The following is a 16097-nucleotide window of genomic DNA, read 5'->3' as shown; positions in this document are numbered from 1 at the left end:
AGGCGTATCTCCCTCCACCTTCACAATGTTCCTTCCAGATCCTCTGGTTTTGGAATTCTAACAACTGACCTTTTCCCTTGCACTGGATGCAGATCAGATACAACACTATCCCTAACTGGCAAACCACGAGAATGTGGGAAGCCAGTCTGACCCACGAAGGGACCTCTATGTTATTGAAAATGTCCCACCACAGTGGAATCACAATATCCAATATCTTAGCCCCTATCTCTACTGTTTTCTGCTCTAGAGTGTAAAAATGTTTCTGCGAAACTATAACGGCTTTGAGTATTTTGGTAAGGTGTTCAGGGAGAGGGGGAATTTTATAGCCAAAATGCGCTACATACTTCTGCAAATTGGTAAAATTCTCCTTCACAGTGAGGTGAACAGTGAACTCCTGGGCCACTTGAACTTCTGCCTCGGGTTTAAAATAGAAACTGCTGTCACTAACCGGACACCAGCTATGCTGTCCATGCTGGTAGTGGGACGCTCCTGTGGTGACACAATATGTCCCACCTCCTATATATGCTACCTGCGGGGGAACATGGTCTTGTGCCATTGCCTCCCTGGTACAATTTATAGGTTTCGCGCCAGCAGCTCTGAACTCGCACTGGTTTTGAATAGGCATTCAAGTGCTGGGGACACAGGAGGTCAGTACCTGTCATAGCGTGCTCCCACTTTATGACGTAAGGTGGGACCGCTGTGAAACGAACATGTGCACCCCCTTGAATGACTCCAATGTTCTCTACCCTGTATAGCGGCGCGGGTCGGGCTGTCCTACCCATGACCGGCATCCTAACTACTACTCCCATGATCGTGTGGTTGGACCATCCGCAATCCACTGGGACTGGGTAGGCTTCGGAAGCTAGCCGGAGTTGGCACGGGCTTACTGCATTCTCAAACGGATGGAGGGCTGCGAGGTGCTTGTTGCTGATCCAGGAGGGGACTAAACCCGGTTTTAAATCCTCCAGATTACTGCAGCCCTCGCCCAGCAACCATGCCCCATACAGCACGCACACCTCATTCTGCGCAGCCTGGTCAGAAGCATTTCTGTCCTCCCTTATGAGGGCATTCACTGTCTTTGCGTGCTTCTCCAACTCCGCTATGATCTCCTTTTAAATGGACCATCATGGCCTGGTCCTCATGTAACTCCAAGCCCACTACCTTGTTCTCATCCATTAATATCTTCCTTAACTGTGTTTTTAAACCGTTTATCTGGGTCTGCAACTCGATGTCATCCAGGCTGTTGATGACAGAGGACCCAGTGTTAAACGCAGTAAAAACATCATTCCATACTCCCCTTCTTTGTCTCCCTGCATTACCCAAAAACTCGCGGTGTGTGGTGTACAGTTCGGTTTTGTCGACACTGACGAAATCGAACTCATAAAACTTCCTGAACATGTCCTTCAATAGGGCCTGGTATAGCTGCTCAGTTTTTTTGGGGCACCACTCCGGCAAATGTACCTCAGTGAGATTTAAAATCATGGAGGCTACCGCGTAGTGTACCCCCTGGTACAGCACCTAATCGGTAGGTACTAGTACCAGCCCATTCCCTGGTCCCTTGGTGGTGGTGGGGCACTCTTCCCTGTGTATCCTCGCTGCCAGCGCCGTGGGCGGAGGCTTACGGGGCGTGTTACAAGCTCAGTGGCATTGACTGGGATTGGGGAGAATGTGACCCCGCACACCTTGTGGCTGGTATCCCACTTCATCCCCTCCCCGGCGTCTTGCTACTGCCGGTGGAAAATGATGGATATGCCTGCGGGGCAGACCCTCTCGGAACCCCACATACAGATATAAATCCCTTGGTCCAGTTCCCACCACTTGTCCCAACACACACTTAATCCTCCGTGAGTCCCTGTAATCGTCCGGTGGGTATTGTTCCCCAACCATTCACACGCGACTGCGGGGTTTCTCATATCTTTGCTCAGCTTCCTGAGCCACCACCACCTATCCAGAGGAATGCGTCCCTTGCACGTTAAACATATATGCTTCCCTACGGTGATGCTGACCCTCGTGGTAACGACCCATACCCTGGGGCATAGGAGGGAGGCCTCCCCGTACGTGAATCCGGTTTGGCTGGAGTACTGAGACGAATTGGACCCCAGCCATCCTGGCCACCTTCCCTCGTGGACGTAGACGGTGGTCTCCTCTGCATCTCCCGTACGCCGCTTCCGTCGGTCGCTCTAGGTGCTCTATCTCCCGCGCACCCTGTTGTGTCTCCTTGTGTTCTTATACTATATATATTACAGACACTTTTAGTTCATTTTAGTTAGTGCTTTTACTTAGCTGTATTTTTTGCTTTGTTACAGTACTGCTGCATGGTGCGGAGTGATACAAGATGTCCGACGCTGCACTGTGCACTGCCCGTGCACAGTGTGCCACATAGCAATATAACTACACCATACCAAAGTAGTTCCATTTAACGATGTGATACTATAACAATGTAACATCCCTCTTTCTCAAAAAACGAAAACATGAAATTTAACAATTTAAATTAACAAATATATCTAAACTATTATCAACTACAAAGAATCGTGAGTTTTTTTTATTCGCGATATCGCTCAGGTGGTTGGATGTTGTCCCTCCATCTTGTGGATTTGGTGGTGACCATTCCTCCCTGTGGTGTTTTGGTGTGTTCCGCTCTCATTGTTGTTCTTGCTGTCGCCTTTGGAGTTGGAGTGTGCATGCTCGTGGTTGTTTGATTTGTAGCGCTTGTTTCTGGTGTACTGCTTGTGGTAGCTGGTGTTGTCAATGTTGCTGATGTTGTCTGCTGCTTATCCAGTTCAGGTGAAGGTCTGATGTGGTGTCTGTTCCGTCTGTATTGGTTACCAGGTTCAGTCTCTACGAAGTAGGATCTTGGAGTATCAGCTTTTCCAATGACCTTGGCTGGATTCCAGGTTTTCAACACCAGGTCTTGCACATGCACTGATTGTCCATTCAGCAATTCTGGTAGCGTCTTTGCATGTTTATCGTAATATTTGCTTCCTACGATTTGTGCTTCTGCCAGCTTTTGTCTGAATCCTCCTGGTCCTGGGGAGGATGTATTTTTGCTGGTAGTGTAGTCTTAAACTTCCTCCCATTCAGCAATTCCGCAGGTGATTTCATGTCTGCTTTCAGTGGTGTTGATTTGAGTGATAGGAGGGCAAGGTCTTGGTCTTCCCCCATCTCACTACTTTTGATGAGAGTTCTCTTGACAGTCTGGATCTGTCTTTCGATGAACACGTGTCCCCTTGGGAAATGTGGGGATGAGGTTACTATTTTGAACCCATACTTTTCTGCCAGAGCTCTGAATTCACTCGATGTGAACTGGGTTCCATTGTCACAGATTACCTTTTCCGGGATTCCTTGTTCAGCAAACAAGCCCTTTGCAATCCTGGTGGTGGTTGTGGCTCTCAAGTCTTTCATCCTTCTCACAAAAGGAAACTTGGAATAGTAATCTGCCACTATGAGATACCATTCTTGATTGCACATGAAGAGATCTGCCCCAACAGTGTGCCATGGTCTTGACGGTATTTCACTAGGTATCATCTCCTCTTTGTTGTGCATTGCTGTATTTCTGGCATATACCACATGCAGAGACCATCTGTTCGATATTTTTGTACATGCCTATCCAGTATACAGCTGATCTGGCTCTCAGCTTGCATTTCTCCATTCCCATGTGGCCTTCATGTATGAGATGGAGAAGTTGTGTCTGCATCATCTTTGGCACGATGATCCTCGATCCAGCAAGGAGAATACCATCTTCTACTGCAATATTGTCTTTAATTGTCCAGTATTGACGACTTGTCGCCTGTACCTGCTGGATTCTCTCCGGCCACCCCTGTATTACTTCTTGTGTGAGTAGTTGCAACTCCTCATCTTTGCTAGTCTCATCTCTGATTTGATTGGGCTTTGTAGGGGTAACATTCACTAGGCGGTGGATTTTTACTGTTAGGCCCTCCACCTCGTGTTTCTCATATGGCGACAATCAAGACAACGCATCTGCTAGCACCATTTCCTTTCCTGGCTTATATTTAAGCGTGAAGTCATAGCTTTGGATCCTTAGAAGTAGTCTTTGCAGTCTTGCAGGCGCTTTGCACAGATTCTTCTTATAGATCTGTTCTAGTGGACGATGGTCACTATTGTAAATCGCCTGCCATATAGGTATGTATGGAATTTCTCGCATCCGTACACTACTGCTAATAGTTCTCTTTCTATGTTGGCGTATCTCGTCTCGGCTGACGTCAAGGCCTTTGATGCGAAAGCTATCGGCTTTCCTTCCTGCACCAGAGCTGCCCCTAGTCCTCTGGTAGAAGTGTCTACTTGCAGAGTGACTGGTTTTCTTCTGTCATAATATGACAGACTTGTTTCTTTGCACAACAGTTCTTTAAGTTGTTTGAAATTCCTTTCGTGTGATTCAGACCACTGGTATTCGGCGTCTTCTTTCAATAGCTCTCTGAGATTTGTTGTATGTTCCGACATGCGTGAGATGAAAGAACTCATGTATTGGACCAAGCCGAGGTAACTCCTCAGCTCTTTCTTGTCTTTGGGTGGTTTCATTTCAGCAATCGCCGCAATCTTCTCTGGACTTGGCTCGACTCCCTCTGGTGTATAAATCATACCGAAGAATTGGCATTCCTTGACTTTAACTATGCACTTATCTGCATTTAACTTGATGCCAGCCTTCCTGGTACTCTCCATGGCCTCATGTAGGTGCATATCATGGTCTCTTTCATCTGCTCCATAGATCTGAATATCATCAGCTATTCCGATAGCTCCTTCACAGCCTCTATGTCTCGTCTATTTTCTGTTGAAAGATATCTTGACTGACATTTAGCCCGAATGGTAGCCGCAGGAATTTGTAACGCCCAAATGGTGTGTTGAATGTTGTCAGTGCTGTTGATTCCTCATCCAACTTCACGTTCCAATATCCATTTCTGGCATCTAGTTTTGACAAAACCTTGGCTTATGCCAGTGATGGCGTAATCTCCTCTAGCATTGGGGTGGGATAGTGGTCCCTCTTTAATCGCCTGGTTTAGATCTTTGGGGTCCAAACATATTCTGAGACGCCCGTTTGGCTTTTCTCGTACCACAATTGAGTTTACCCAGTCACTGAACCCACAGACCTTTACGATCACTCCCTTTTCTTCCATCTCCTTTAGCTCTCTTTCAAGCTTTGTCTTCAGCTCGATGGGTACTTTTCGTGGAGCATGGATAACAGGCTTTACCTCTGGATCGATGGTGATGTGGTCTTGGAAATCTCCGAAACATCCCACTGTATCATCGAAACATTCCGGATACATGTCTATCAAGTCTTTTTTACTCTTGATTTGTGGGTGGTTCTCCAGTGGGGTGTTGCTGTCTATCTTCAGTGGCATTTCTGTCAGCTCGCGATTCACTGAGATCAATCTCAACTTCTCGCAGCTGTTTAATCCCAGGATCACTGGCCCCTAAGTGTCAGTGGCATAGAACATGCAGTTGATGTTCTTTCTTTTATGTGTCCCTTTGATAAAGGTTATTCCGAGTTGTTTAATCTCACTCCCCCGTATGCTGTCAGCGTGACATTACTTGCCTTTAAACAACCATTTTTCGGGTAGCCATCTTCTCTCAGGTTTTCAGGAAAGATCTGCTGGTACAGTTTCAATGGGAGAATGTTGCTCTGAGCCCGTGTCCAGCTTCAACTTTAAGTTGATGGTTGTGGGCCGACCTTTGACCTTTTTTTAATATTTGGATGATGGTGTGCAATTCTCTCCTCGGAGTATTTTCCGCTCTGGACATCTCGTGAAGCTGTATCTTTATGGTTTCGATGTTTAGTGCATTGTCGTGATCATCATCATCCTGCTCATCCATGGCATGGATATGGTGTTTCTTTCTCTGGTTCTGCTGTCCGCCTTTGTTTTTGATGTATGTTCCTTCTTTCTTCATTCTACTCCTCTTTTCCCAGTGGTTTAGTTTGCCACATGCATTGCAGCTTGTTCCATATGCTGGACATTTCCTCTTGTCTGTGTAATCATGCGGTCTTCCACAATTTCTGCACATGTTTCCCCCGTTGTCATGTGCATGTCTTTGTGTGTTGTACAATGGAACCCAGTTCACATTGAGTGAATTCAGAGCTCTGGCAGAAAAGTATGGGTTCAAAATAGTAACCTCATCCCCACATTTCCTTAAATTTACACTTGCTGGCTTCATTTCTCAGCCTTGTCAGGAAATTGTCAGCTGTTTCACCGGGTTCCTGTCTTAGACTCTGGAATTTGTATCTGTGTATACGATGATTGGATTTAGGCTCTAGATGGTTGCTGAATTTATCAAAAATTGTCGCAGGGTTTTCCTTTTCCTCTTCAGTCAAACTCCAGCTATTATACAAATCTAGACCTTTTTCTCCTGTCCACAACAGAATGTAACTAACCTTTTCCTCGTTGGTAGTACCCTTCAGGAAGCTTTTGAATGTAAGCTCACATTTCTGTTTGAACTTGCGGAATGCTTCTACTATATCGTCGGCTTCCCAGTTCATGAGGGGTTGCATTTGCACCATCAGTGCAGCGGCAACCGTCATTTTAGTTTCCCGTACGATTCACTTTCAATCATTGCAGACACCGGCACTCACAATCAGCTCATAAAATCACTTTTCGTCTTATTCGTAGTTCGTATAGCACAATTTTGTACTCACTTATACTGTTGCCACCATGTTGTGTCTCGTGTTCTTATATACTATAAATATATATTACAGACACTTTTAGTTCATTTTAGTTAGTGCTTTTACTTAGCTGTATTTTTTGCTTTGTTACAGTGCTGCCGCATGGTGCGGAGTGATACAAGATGTCCGACCATGCACAGTGTGCCACATAGCAATATAACTACACCATACGGTGCAGCACGGTGGCATAGTGGTTAGCACTGTTGCCTCACAGCGCCAGGGACCCGGGTTCGAATCCGGCCTCGGGCAACTGTCTGTGTGGAGTTTGCACATTCTCCCCGTGTTTGCGTGGGTTTACTCCGGGTGCTCCGGTTTCCTCCCACAGTCCAAAGATGTGCAGGTTAGGTTGATTGGCTATGATAAATTGACCCTTAGTGTTAGGGGGATTAAATACGTGGGGTTACGGGGATAGGGTGGGATATGTGTTGGTGTAGAGGTTACGGGGATCGGGTGGGATATGTGTCGGTGCAGGCTCGATGGGCCGAAATGGCCTCTATCTACACTGTGGGGTTTCTGTGATTCTGTGATTTCTGTGATACCAAAGTAGTTCCATACCAAAGTAGTTCCATTTAACGATGTGATACTATAACAATGTAACACACCCATAGATGTGGGAGTCTTCTACATTGCCCCTCCTTCCCAGGCTCAGTCCTATCAGGGCGAGTAGGATTACGATCCCCTTCATCCTGACAGTCTTTCTATAACAGGTACAAAAACATACAGCCAGGTCCCCAAGAGATTCTCTGGCTTGGGTGAAGCATAGCTGGGTCTCACGACCTCGACTCAAAATACACACTCTTAGCAGATTACTTACTTAATCTAAACCACCCATCACCTTGTTTAACTTAAGCTAAAACACCCAAACTTAAGCGAAATATTTAAACTTGACAATACAAACTTAACTTACCTAAACTATATACATCCGCCGCCCGTCTCCGGGCGGCCAGGCTAATTCCTGGTTGAGCTGCGGCACACCGCTTCCTCTGGCGTGGCCGCACCGTCCTGCACTGTTGGTCCCTCGCCACCCGTGGCGGCTAGCTGGGGACCTCTGTCCTTTGACTTCCCCGACTCGGGAGGCTGTCCCTTTAAACTGGGGAGCTGGTGAACATGGCTTTCTCGGCTGAGGCGTCCGTGGGGCTTTTTTCTTGGCCGATGGGCCTTTAACCCGGACCGCTGTCCCCTCCGGTGCGGCCTGTGGGCTAACCACTGCCGCTGGCCAGGGATCTTCTTCCTTAGGCTTGACCTCCCCCGAACCTGGGCTGGGGGCAGGTAACTCTTCGCAGCCTGTTGCTACAGGCTGAGAGTCTCCGCCCCCAGGTCCCAAAACTGGGTCCGGGGCGGGGTCTTCACCCTCGGGTCCCTCCTCGTCTGGATCCCAGAAGAGTGGGGGAGTGTCCCAATCGATGGGCGGGATGGCCCCTCCCTTTAAGCAAGCCAGTGTCTGCCTGCGCTGTCTGTGAACTCGCTTCTGCTGCAGGCTGAGGATTTCTATCCTCAGACCTTACCCCAACTGGCTGTTTTCCCCTTTTCAGGTTGAAACAGTTTGCACTGGTTAATATAACCAGCAGCCTGTTTTAAAACCTCGTCCGCTGCCCCGAACGGGCCTTCTAGGGACTCCCCGTTCTCTTTCCTTACCAGGATGGCCTCACAGACGGGATCTTGGGCTTGGACCTGCTTTAGGTCCGGGGCCAAAGCTACCCCCTGCGTGCCTCCCTTGTCCCGGACTGTGGCTACCGGGCCTGCTCTACAGGGATCCCATAACTCTCCTTCCCCGGCCCTCTGCTCGGCCACCTCGTTGGTTCTTTGGTTACCCTCCCACGTGGTAGGGAGGGATCCTAAAACTATGGCCAAATGTTTGGCCATTTCCCCAGCCTGCTCGTTCCCTGTGGCTCCCATTAGGCTAAATGGGGCCTCGTTAGACCTGGGTGGATTGGTCGGGTCTTCCGAATGGACCACTGTGCTGGAAGCTCCAGTGTCCACCGAATATCTCCCCTGCACCGTCTCCACCCGCATCTTAACACAGGGCTTGTTCCCCTCATCGTTTTCAAGGGGACACAGGTCGACAGGCTGCGCTGGTTCTAGTCAGGGCTGTGGGTTGGATGGGGCTGATGGGGTCAGAGCACCGGTAGTGGTGGCTACTCTCCTCTGGCCAGTCAATATGGACCTCATGGCCTCCAAAATTGACTCGACCACGGCAGGAGGGATTCCTGCCTCCGTCTTTTGGGCTGGGGCTGTGGAATTCTTTCCCTTGTTATCTTTCCAAGGGTTTTTGCACTCCTTCCGCCAATGACCATCTTTCCCACACCCGTAACAATTCGTCTTTGTGTTGGGGGGTTATTCCCTTCCTGATGCCACTCTTTCCTACTCGGTCCGGGTTTGACCTCGTGCACCTTCCCCTTGGATGGGTGTGCATCAGTTCCCCTACTGTTCTTATAGGCTAGATGTTGTGTATGTCCCTTTAAGGGAATAACTGGTCTCAGACTGCAGTACCGGCAGTGACCATCCCTGTATAAAAGGCCCTGGCAGGCTTCTGTAGTTTCAGTTTCCAGATTGTCTCCATTCAGTAAAGACTTGTTAAACCAACTCCTGCATTCCGTGTCTCCATTAACACACAGATTTAATACTGGCGACGAGTAAGAAACGAACTTACCTGCAACTCGGCAGCACCTCAGACGACGTTATTGAAGGTCGAAGCCAGAAAAGAAAAAAAAAAAAAATCCAAAGAAACTCGAGAAACGGGCGTCGACCGTGGGCAACCGCCCTCCAAATCATCGGATTGAAAACTTGCAGGGGAGACTGTCAAGAGCCAGGCTTGGTTCCCCAGTCTGTGGTTTCCCAGCTAATCGGGCTGGTGGCAGGTAGTGCACTGATCCTTCCTGGGCTGCGGCGGGCGAGAGCTCGATCGGGTGGCTCTGCAACGGGGCCGGGCAGCGAGTCGGGAAGCAAAGAGAGAGAGGGTGGAGCACACACAGCGCGGCCGGTGCTTCGCAGCCGGGCAGCGTTCGGACCTAAGAGGGAGGGAAGTGTCCCAGAGGGTCCGCTCCACGACGGGAACGGTTAAAAATAAAAATACCGCGGAGAGCAGCGTTGACAGCAGCGGCAGCAAAGCGGGGGAGGCGCCATCTTAACTCGGCGGGGAAGAAGGAAAAGCGCGGGAGGCGCCATTTTGATCCATCGGGGATGAAGGAAAAGCACGGGAGGCGCCATCTTAGATTTTCAAGATGCCAAAGACTGGCGATATCACTGCCTTCGATAATGCAATAGAAGACTGGACCACGTATGTGGAAAGAGTCGAGGTATATTGCGAGGCAAACGAAATAGCCGAGGGGAAAAAGGCATCGGTATTGCTAAATTTAATGGGCGCAAGAACGTATGGCCTATTGTGGGACCTGATTACTCCAGCCAAACCGAAGGCAAAGAGTTTTAATGAAATTATTGCTATCCTACAGGAACACCTAAATCCTACACCGCTGCTGATAGCAGAAAGATTTAAATTCCACAGGAGAAATCAGCATAAAAATGAGAGCAATGCTGATTACCTTACGGAACTACGCAAGTTATCAAAGCACTGCCAATTCGGAGCAGAACTGACAAGGTATCTTACGGGACAAATTTGTCTGTGGACTCCTGAGTGAAGGAACCCAGAAGAGGTTACTCTCAGAGAAAGAGCTGATGCTAGATAAGGCTTTCAGCGTGGCAGTATCATATGAAGCAGCAGCAAGGGGAGCTGCGGAAATACAACAAAAGCCACAGGAATACGACACCCACGAAATGACACGGGGATTTGCAAAATGTTATCGCTGCAGCAGAACAAACCATGACCAGAAGGACTGCTGGTCCAAGGACAAAATATGCAGGAAATGCGGAAAGATGGGACACATTGCACGAGTTTGCAGGTCTGAGAAGAAGACCAACGACAATAAAAAGGCTACTAAGGAACCGTACAGGAAAGTACAAAAGATGACGGACAGTAGTTCCGAAGACCAGATGAGCGATAGTGAATCCGGGAACAAGAGACTAAGCTGTCTCAAACTTCACAACGTAATCGCAAAAGAGGATCACCGAACCATTTGGGTCACCCTCACGATAGCAGGGTCTCAAGTCAAAATGGAATTGGATACAGGATCAGCTCTAACCATCATGAATCGACGAGACTACGAGCGGCTATTCTCACACATACCCTTGAGAGAGACATCCATTGTCTTGAGGACGTATACGGGGCAAAAAGTATGCCCCAGAGGAAAAATAAGGGTGCCTGTCGAATACAACGGCAAGAAAATACGGAAATTGTATCTCTACATTCTGCAAGATGGTGGACCACCATTATTGGGACGTGAATGGATCAGAAAGAAGTTTAGACTGGCACTCCATTCAGGCACTGACAGTGGCTGGTAAGAAGGATGAGGACGTCACTCCTGGACGATTGTCAACAATCTTAGCTGACGCCAAAGAGGTATTTCAACAAGAACTGGGCACTCTTAAAGGCGTAACCGCCTCGATAAAAATAGAGGAGAATGCAATTCCCAAGTTTTTCAAAGCAAGACCGGTACCATATGCAATTCGCCCAGCCGTCGAGGCAGAGCTGGAGAATCTGGAGAATGCAGGCGTGTTATCTAAGGTAGACTGGAGCGAGTGGGTGACGCCCATTGTTCCTGTCATGAAGAAAACGTTAAACAATAAGTCTCAGGGGCCAAGGAAGGTTCACATCTGTGGGGACTTCAAGGTGACAGTGAACCCAGTCCTTCACACAGTACAATATCCTCTTCCAAGGATAGAAGATATCTTCGCCTCACTATCCGGAGGGAAGCGTTTTACAAAAATTGATCTAGCGCAAGCATATTTGCAGATGGAGGTTGAAGAATCCTCTAGGAAGTATCTCACGATAAACACTCACAAAGGTCTTAACCAGTATAATCGACTGGTATTCGGAGTAGCAGCAGCTCCGGCGATATGGCAAAGAGCGATGGAACAAGTCCTGCAAGGGATTCCGAGGACTCAGTGTTACTTAGACGACATCCTAGTGACAGGTGAAGATGACAGTGAACACCTTGCCAACCTAGAGCAGGTGCTCACTAGACTACATGAACATGGGCTACGAGCCAATCGCCCCAAGTGCGAGTTTTTTAAGAAACAGATATCGTATTGTGGCCACGTGATTGATGAAGAGGGGTTGCATAAGTCCCTTGACAAAATTGAAGCGGTAATTAAGGCTCCAGCGCCTGAAAATGTGTCACTACTGAGGTCATTCCTCAGATTGGTGAATTACTACCAAAGTTTTTGCTGAATTTGTCCACAATTCTGCACCCACTGAACGCCCTACTACGAACGGGAGTAGCATGGAAATGGAGCAATGAATGTAAGCGGGCCTTTCAGAAGAGTAAGGACCTAATCACTTCAAGAGAAGTATTGGTTCACTACAACCCATCACTACCGATAAGACTGGCGTGTGATGCGTCTCCCTACGGCATTGGGGCGGTACTGTCACATAAATTCCTTGATGGTTCTGAGAGGCCGATAACTTTTGCGTCACGCTCGTTAACTTCAGCCGAGCGTAACTACGCCCAGATTGACAGAGAGGCCCTCAGCCTGGTGTGGGGGGTGAAGAAGTTCAATCACTACCTGCACAGTCAGAAATTTACTCTACTAACTGATCATCAACCTCTCGTCTCCATTTTCAACCCTCAGAAGGGCGTACCGATAATGACGGCACAACGGCTACAGAGGTGGTCCCTTTTCCTAGGGGCACACCAATATGACATCGAGTACAAAGGAACTAAACAGCATGGGAATGCTGATGGATTGTCACGCCTACCGTTGCCGACGGTGGAAGAAGAACTGGCAGTGGATCCAGTGGAGTTATTCCACTCGGCTATTGTCGAATGTCTCCCTGTGACGAATGCAAACATAGAAAAGGAAACACGAAATGACCCGACACTCTCCTGGGTCTATGATTTAACGGTGAAGGGATGGCCAGCACATGGCGAACCACTGCTGCCAGCATTCTCGCTGAGAAGAGAACAGCTGTCAGTGTGCAGAGGAACCTTGATGTGTGGATCCAGAGTAGTAATTCCACCCAAATTGAAGGATAGAGTGCTCAATGAGCTTCATGAGGGTCATCTGGGAGGGGTAAAAATGAAGAACTTAGCCAGAGCATTTGTGTGGTGGCTGGGAATCGATAGAGAAATCGAAGAGATGACCAAGAGCTGTACAGGATGCCAGAAGGTCCAAAACGCCCCACCACAAGCCCCTCTACATCCATGGGAGCGGCCCTCATCTCCATGGCAAAGGGTGCACATTGATTTTACTGGTCCCTTTATGGACTCGATGTTTTTAATTGCGGTGGATGCACATTCAAAGTGGCCAGAGGTAATAAAAATGTCCTCAACCACCACAGAAAAAACTATCAGTCTTACGAACAATATTCATCAGAAATGGGCTGCCTGAACAGATTTGCTCCGACAATGGACCACAGTTTGTGTCTGAAGAGTTCCGGAGGTTCTTAAAGAACAATGGTGTTAAGCATTACACATCCGCCCCATATCATCCAGCCACCAATGGATTGGCTGAGAGGTTCGTTCAAACATTCAAGAAGGCTATCAAGGCAATGTGTAATGAAGACATACCCCTACAACACAAGGTGGATAACTTCTTGTTTGCCTACCGGAATGCGACACATGCGGTTACCAACCAAACTCCAGCCATGATGTTCTTCAATCGAAGACTACGATGCCGCTTGGATTTGGTTAAGCCAAACGTCAGAAGAGATGTGGAGAACAGGCAGTTTCAGAATATGAATGAAAGACCGACCAGGAGTTTTAAGATAGGTCAACCAGTTTTGGCCCGGGACTACCGCACAGAGAAATGGCAGCCAGGAACGATCTGTACACGGCAAGGACCTCTAATGTATACCGTGGACGTTGGAGAAAGCATTGTAAGATGCCATGCTGACCAGACTCTAGAGTCACTGGAAAACCTCAACTCCACACCATGATCTGATACACCTGGCGATGAAACCGAAGTACCAATTGCATCTACCGCAGAATCGGTGATATTGGAAGCAGACGAACCAAACAACGACATTGATCCCGACTCAACCTTGCCAGAAGAACCTGATATCCCAAAGAGGCGTTATCCAGACAGAATCAGGAAGCCTCCTCAAGACTGAACTTATAATTGCTTAACTTCAACTAATGTATCTAGCAACCGTAATTGTAATTAGTTATTATTTAGTTGTTAAATGAATGTTATGTACTGTTTATCTAAAAAGGGGAGGAATTGTTGTGTATGTCCCTTTAAGGAAATAACTGGTCTCAGACTGCAGTACCGGCAGTGACCATCCCTGTATAAAAGGCCCTAGCAGGCTTCTGTAGTTTCAGTTTCCAGATTGTCTCCATTCAGTAAAGACTTGTTAAACCAACTCCTGCATTCCGTGTCTCCATTAACACACGGATTTAATACTAGAGTTAACTGTCTGATCACCGTAAGTTCGGTGGTCTGGGGGTTCTTGGGGTCGAACCAGACTTCTGCCTTGGCCCGGACTTGTGGCAAGCTGTTCGCCACCAGGCAACGGAGCCAATGGGCCAGGGGATCCCCGTTCAGGAACCCCCAGATCGGCGCCCCCGGACAGGCCCTCTGGTACACTGGCCATAACCGGTCCGCGAAAGCCTGCGGGGTTTCCCCTGCGAGCTGGACCGTCTTCTCCACGTGGGAGAAAGGGCTCCCCTCATTCATCCCCATGGCCTCCAGAACTGCATCTCTGAGCTCCTCGTACCCGCTCTGCCCCCTCTTACACTCATCAGAGAGGGATTGGAGGACTGCTCTCCAGGGAGAATAGCAGCATCTTGGCCTGCTCAGTGCCATCGCAGTCGTTGACGCTGGCTGCCTGCCTGCTCTATGTCCCTGAAGTGGATCGAGGGGTCTCCCTTTTCGGACAGCTTCGGGATATGGTTGACTATAGCCCTAAGCTGTTGGGTGCTATAGGGTAATACGAACTGGTTTTGGAGGGGTCCCTCATCGTCGCCATTGACGGGTGGGCCGAACCTCCGATGCCGTGCTGGGCACATCGGTCCCAGCTCCAACCTCTCCGGCGGGGGTTGCTCCACCTCTGGCTCCACCCCCCCCCCTTGCTGCCAAACCTCGCTGAAACTTGGCACTACGCGTGGTGGTCGTGAGATCTCCTGTCCCTCAACCGGGTCGTCCCTGGGCACTACCGGTGTCGTTGGAACTGTCCTCCCCTCGTTCCCCATAAAATCCGCCTGACCTGCCTTTGGGCTTATGAGGCATACCATGCCTTTTGCCTTCCGGAGAGCCCGGCTCAGATTTTCTATCTGTGGTCTGCCTCCTCAAACCCCTGTTCGCTCGCAAGCTTCCTTTACCTCCTGTACTTTCTCTTCCTGTTCCCTAATCTGCCTTGCCAAGAGGGCGTTTTTCTCCCGCAACCTTAACTCATTTCCCTTGGCCTCGGTAACTTGGCACCATAGGTATTCCAACTGGGCCTTGTGTTCTCCCATTAAATGCACCCTCTCCTGATTCAAGGCCAGCAATGCTACCAATAACTTCTCCCCTGCTAGAGCCTTATCCTGGATCTCCAGGGCTGACTCCCTTAACTCGACTGCCTGTGCTGCAACGAGCCTGTCCAAAAGCTGGACCTGCTTTTTGAAACACATCAGCCAAACTGCCTTCTCTAAGGACTTCTTGTGTTCCTTTCCCTCTGTCCACTTAGCTGCTGCATCTACCGGACGCCCAGCCCTTAACAGAGTGGTGATCCACTTCTTAGTGATATTCACCTTGCTAAACATAATCAGAAATCATTTCCTCCATCGTGGTTTGCTCATCCGAACCATTGTCTACTGTATCGCAACCCTGTTGCTGGTGTCCTGCCGCGGTTGCCATTTTCTGTAGGGGGTGGCGCGTGCGCCCAGTCAGTTATGCCCCTGACTGTGAGCGGTTCGAATCGCTCCTATGCCCCTGGGTTCCAGACACCGGACTTAGGTACAGGCGCCGATACAGAAAACTCGAGTAGACAAGTGGTTTGGTGTAAGAAAACCAAGATTTTATTAAAACAGAAATGAAAAGTCTTGAGAAATTACTGGTAGAAAAAAAATTACAGGCATATAACAATAATTATACTTATACAGGGAATGGGGAACACACGGCACATCGAGGGAAAAGCAACTTCTTTAACAATCCCCTTATCCTTATCCCACCCCTATACCTAACTAAATTAAGCTATGAGGGGCCAGGAATTCATGCTCACCAATCCCAAGCAAAGCCTGTTGTTTTAGCAATTGCAAGTTTTGAGGTCTGGTCTCCTGTCCGTTGGGGTACTCCGTCGCCACGTAGTCTCAGGGCGCGGTGCTGGAGCTGTTGCTGCGACACACCTTTCTTCTCAGCTACCGTCGTCGTCTCGTCGCGATGGGTTCTCCTC

This window comes from Somniosus microcephalus, chromosome 15 (assembly GCF_052327205.1).
Source record: "Somniosus microcephalus isolate GS21.2 chromosome 15, FLI_Smic_1.0, whole genome shotgun sequence".
Classification (NCBI taxonomy): Eukaryota; Metazoa; Chordata; class Chondrichthyes; order Squaliformes; family Somniosidae; genus Somniosus; species Somniosus microcephalus.
Note: the sequence above shows the minus strand (reverse complement) of the source record.